Here is a 4,296-nt window from a genome sequence, read left to right as displayed (position 1 = left end):
ATTATGCACCATAATTTTGTTCCTCAATTCATGGGTGGATTATTTGGAGCCCTTAAGTGCCATCCTTAAATTATTTAAAAGAAACTAAGTAATCTAAATACTTCTGCTGCCTGAATTATTTAGGGCATAAATGTTTCCCGTTGAATGCTTTTGTGGTCATAATTTTTGTCTTGGCCTAAGTGAATAAAATTAGCTTTAACGCAATAATACAAAAGCAATGTTTTGAAATAATATATGAAATAATTGTAATTGTTTTTCTTCTTATGAAAATGATGAAGTAGATATTGGCAATAATATACATTTCTTATTTATTTCAGTAAAGCTTTGTGCCAACTAGAAATTGCTCCCTTTTCTCTCTATTGCAATCTCTTTCCTTATATGAAAATCAATTGCAATAAGTGATCCTGTGCCAAATTTTTAACTCACTTCTAAATCTGCCATTGCTAATTTAGGGTTCCTGTGACCTATAACAGTATTTTATATTAACAATAATAGTCTATGGCCATGCCACCCTGAATAAGCCGATCCCGTCTGATCTTGGAATCTAAGCAGGGTAGGGCCTGGTTAGTACTTGGATGGGAAACCACCTAGGAAGACCAAGTTCTGTAGGCATAAAAAATTAAAAAAATAAGGGATTATAAACTGACAAGTTCCTTGCAATCTATGAGGTCGACCAAGGTTTGCCTCATTTTAAAAAAAAAAAAAAGAAAAAAGAAACCAATAATATACTTGCCAGTGTGGCTAATTACATTGTTGAAGAGAAGTTGTCAATTTGTAGTTTGATGTGGAACCCAGTGTGTTCTCTCTGTAGTAGAGCTTTGATTATATTTTTAAGAGATAATATTGTGCTTTATTTGCCCCACAGGCTTAGGAACAGACTACCCTGAAGGCTTACTGGAACCTCATTTTTGTCGTTAAATTTAATTGTTTCTCATTTATTGGAGCTTTTAGCAAGTCCAAAACCACATGGTTTGAGCTTCAGATTTTATTTCTCTTCTCATGTTCTTACCAGTTAGGGAGGTGAGAGAAAAGAGAAAGAAGGTCAATTAAAAGTTCCAAAACCACAGAACAGTAGGAAAAATAAGAATGTGGAAGTGACTAACTGAATCAGAAACAGAATAAGCAATAATAGCATTATTTTGGATACTAGATATTCTTTTAAATTAAGATATTCTCTGAATTAAAAATATTTTAAATGTAATGAACATTCTTTGTTAGTGGTTTATGGTTGCAAGCAACAGAATTCAACTCAAGATAATTTAAGGAAAAAAAGTAGTTGAGACAGACTGTAGAGATAAGGTTTACTATATAGACTCAGGGATATTTCATAAAATCCAAGAGCCATAATTTCGGGGCACCAAAAGAGACAACAAGGAATTGGAAAACTGTAGAACTCTCACTATACCTCTCAGCCTGCCTCTCTCTGGATTGTCTCTTCTCTTTCTCCATAGATTGGCTTCCCAGTCCGCATAGCATGCAGAACGTGGCTAACTCAGAGTTCCCAAGGTTAGATGTGGTATGCTCAAAAGATGCCCAGACTCACCTACAATTCCCTGGAGGAAGAATTATCAGCTTCACTTGAGCCAAATGCCTTCTCATGACCAAATCAGCTGTGAACACGGATTTTATTATGTGACTTTAGGGAGTAGGGTTGTCATAAATTTCCATAGCAAAGAATGTATTGGTTTATTCAATAGGCAGATGGTCAAAATGTGCCCACCACTGAAAGCTATATCTAAATCATTTTGAAGCATATTGTCACTTTAGGTCACATTTTTTAATAACTGGCATTCTTAAAGTAATTTACCAAACACACAAAAGTTAGACTTCCATAATTCTATATTTTGCCAACACAAGTATAAGATATTTTATAAATTGAGTGCTTAATTTCTCTCTCTAGTGTTTACTTTGTCAATATTTTTCAGGTTTTATATCTGAAATACAATTTCCTATATGCCCTGAAACTGGGCTGGAGAGTTCACTGTCAACTTACCATGACCCCTATCCCCTTTTGAAGTCTAATCCAAAACTACACATAAAGACTGTAAAGGTAAGAACTGCATTCTATTTCCCACAGTCCTCCTCTTTGTATGGTTCTGGGTTAGAGTTTGCCAATGAAAGGTATTTGCATGAGATTGGTAAGGAACCATTATTTTCCAGAAAAAAATGCAGTCAGATGTGAGGACAGACATGAGACCCAGAATATTCCTACGGAGCTCAAAAACCACCAGCTTCAGCACTGAAGACTGAGTGTTGATGGGAACTTCTTGGAGATACCTAAGAACTCTGGCAGCTTCCAGGTGAGGACTTAACCATCTCTCTGATGTTTCAGGCAGGGATCTTCAATGTCAGCTTCCTTGACCCTAGATCTTCCAACAATTGTGTACCTCCTTAATCCATTTATTAAATCTCTTATGCATGGAATACATGAGTAGCTTCCATTCTTGATTGTATAATGTTTGATAAAAAGATTATTGAAAACTGCTATTAGCTTTAACTTCTTTTCATATGCTATGAAACGTATAGTCCTCCAGAGTCTATGTTCTTAGTCACTCGAAAATCAAAATCAAAGCTCTCGGTTGCATCATTTTCATCTTAAATAATACTTCTGCTTGTATGATCTGGAGTCTGATCACTTTCACTCAGTGTGACCAAACTTTTCAAAAATTTTTAAACTCAGAAGTCCTTCAAAATAGTGTTTGTATTTCTTTTTAGAAAAGTCTAAAATCATTATGTTTTTACATATCATTCTCCTTGAAATATCTAGAGGCCTATGGGAATGAAATTTGACAATAGTTATAAGTCATCATCAAACAGATGCCTTCACTACTTCTACTTTTCTTTCTTATATACTGCTTTGTATGTGACTGCCAACCCAATTGTGTCCTCTAAAAGTTTTCAAAGGCAAAAGTGTCTTTATTTTTGGAACACTTTTGGAACCTTCATTGCCCCCTCCCAATAGAATCTTTAGCTTATAACACATGACTCATTCTTCCATACTTTTCTAATAAGTATTTTCTTTCATTAAAACTAGTTTGGCTGCTAGATTTGCCTTGAATATTGAATTTGTATTAAGTTCACATCAGAGCACTGGGAGAAATAGGCATCGTATAAATAAATCAAATAAAATGAATAAAGCATTAGGTGGGCTGTTCAATGAGACAGAAGTGTCTGTTATGTTTGCAGGAAATTCAATAGCAGATGAATGGTTTTGGAAAACGTGTGCGCAGCTAGGAAAAGGCTTCAAATGAGCAGGCCAAAGGCAATAAGTCTTTCATTCACACTTCAGTAGCCCATCCAACTCGAATTTGCATGTCTTTGAAACCCAGCTGTGGAAACCCTCTTTTTCACTTTGAAACCAAAGGCACTGAATTCTACCATGAATTTCACACATTAAAATAAACAGGTCTATGGATAGTTTATTATTCTCTTGGCTATAATTCATGAAAGTGATGAGATAAAGTTTATAGTTAATTGGAAAATGTTGGTGATGATAGATTCGTAATTACCAAAGAAAGGCTTTCTTTATGAAATTTTTTCAGCAGAATTGGACACCCAGCAGCTGGTTATGTTATGTTGTTACAGCCCTTCTATAGTTTCAAGTGAGAACTTTTCAAATGGCAGTAATTTTCTTAACTTTTTTTTTTGGTAGAACAATGTCTACAGTAAAACAGACTTCCAGGATGCAGTATGTCAAGGTGTGAAAAGTACTGACAAATATTTCACCAGCATCTACAACCCTCTTTCAGACCATGATAATGTTACTGCATTTCACCCAGATCTTCTATATCGACAACAGTTTGAAAAATGTCTGTAAGACTGAAAAACAAAAACTGACCATTTTATTTCAATTACATTTAATTTCAATGTGTTGTTTAACTTCATTGTTCACTTTTTGAAAAAAAAGAAGTTACGGAACTAATTACATGTTTTGATTTTTTTAATCATTTTTTTCCTTCAACTTAAGCAGATTTTATACCACAAATTCTAAGATGTGATCACTTATCAAAAATCCAGACTGTGACTTTTTAAAGACTTTACTTTTCAAATTACTAGGGAAACGTTTAGTATATTCTCTAAATATCATTAAGCAGCACATTTTCAGCAACATTCTAGTTCATCATTTGGCTGTTCTTAAGACAACAGTTTGAAGAGGAAGTAAGCATAAAAGAAAACAAAAGGCTTCCATTCCCATGTGGTGAACTAATCTTCACAGGAGAGCAAAGAGTAAATGGCAGGAGACTGTCACCTGCTCAGAAAAGTTTTTTAGGGCAGAGTTAGAGTGTCAGAGTGTCA

General features: G+C 34.6%; 1 pseudogene; it reads left to right on the top strand.

Moving 5' to 3' along the window:
• The first annotated feature begins 494 nt into the window (after positions 1-494).
• Positions 495-612, top strand: LOC112471631 (annotated as a pseudogene).
• Positions 613-4,296: the final 3,684 nt, after the last annotated feature.

Source organism: Pteropus alecto, unplaced genomic scaffold (assembly GCF_000325575.1).
Source record: "Pteropus alecto unplaced genomic scaffold, ASM32557v1 scaffold57, whole genome shotgun sequence".
In the NCBI taxonomy this organism is placed as follows: domain Eukaryota; kingdom Metazoa; phylum Chordata; class Mammalia; order Chiroptera; family Pteropodidae; genus Pteropus; species Pteropus alecto.
Note: the sequence above shows the minus strand (reverse complement) of the source record. Positions and strands in the feature narration are given on the sequence as shown.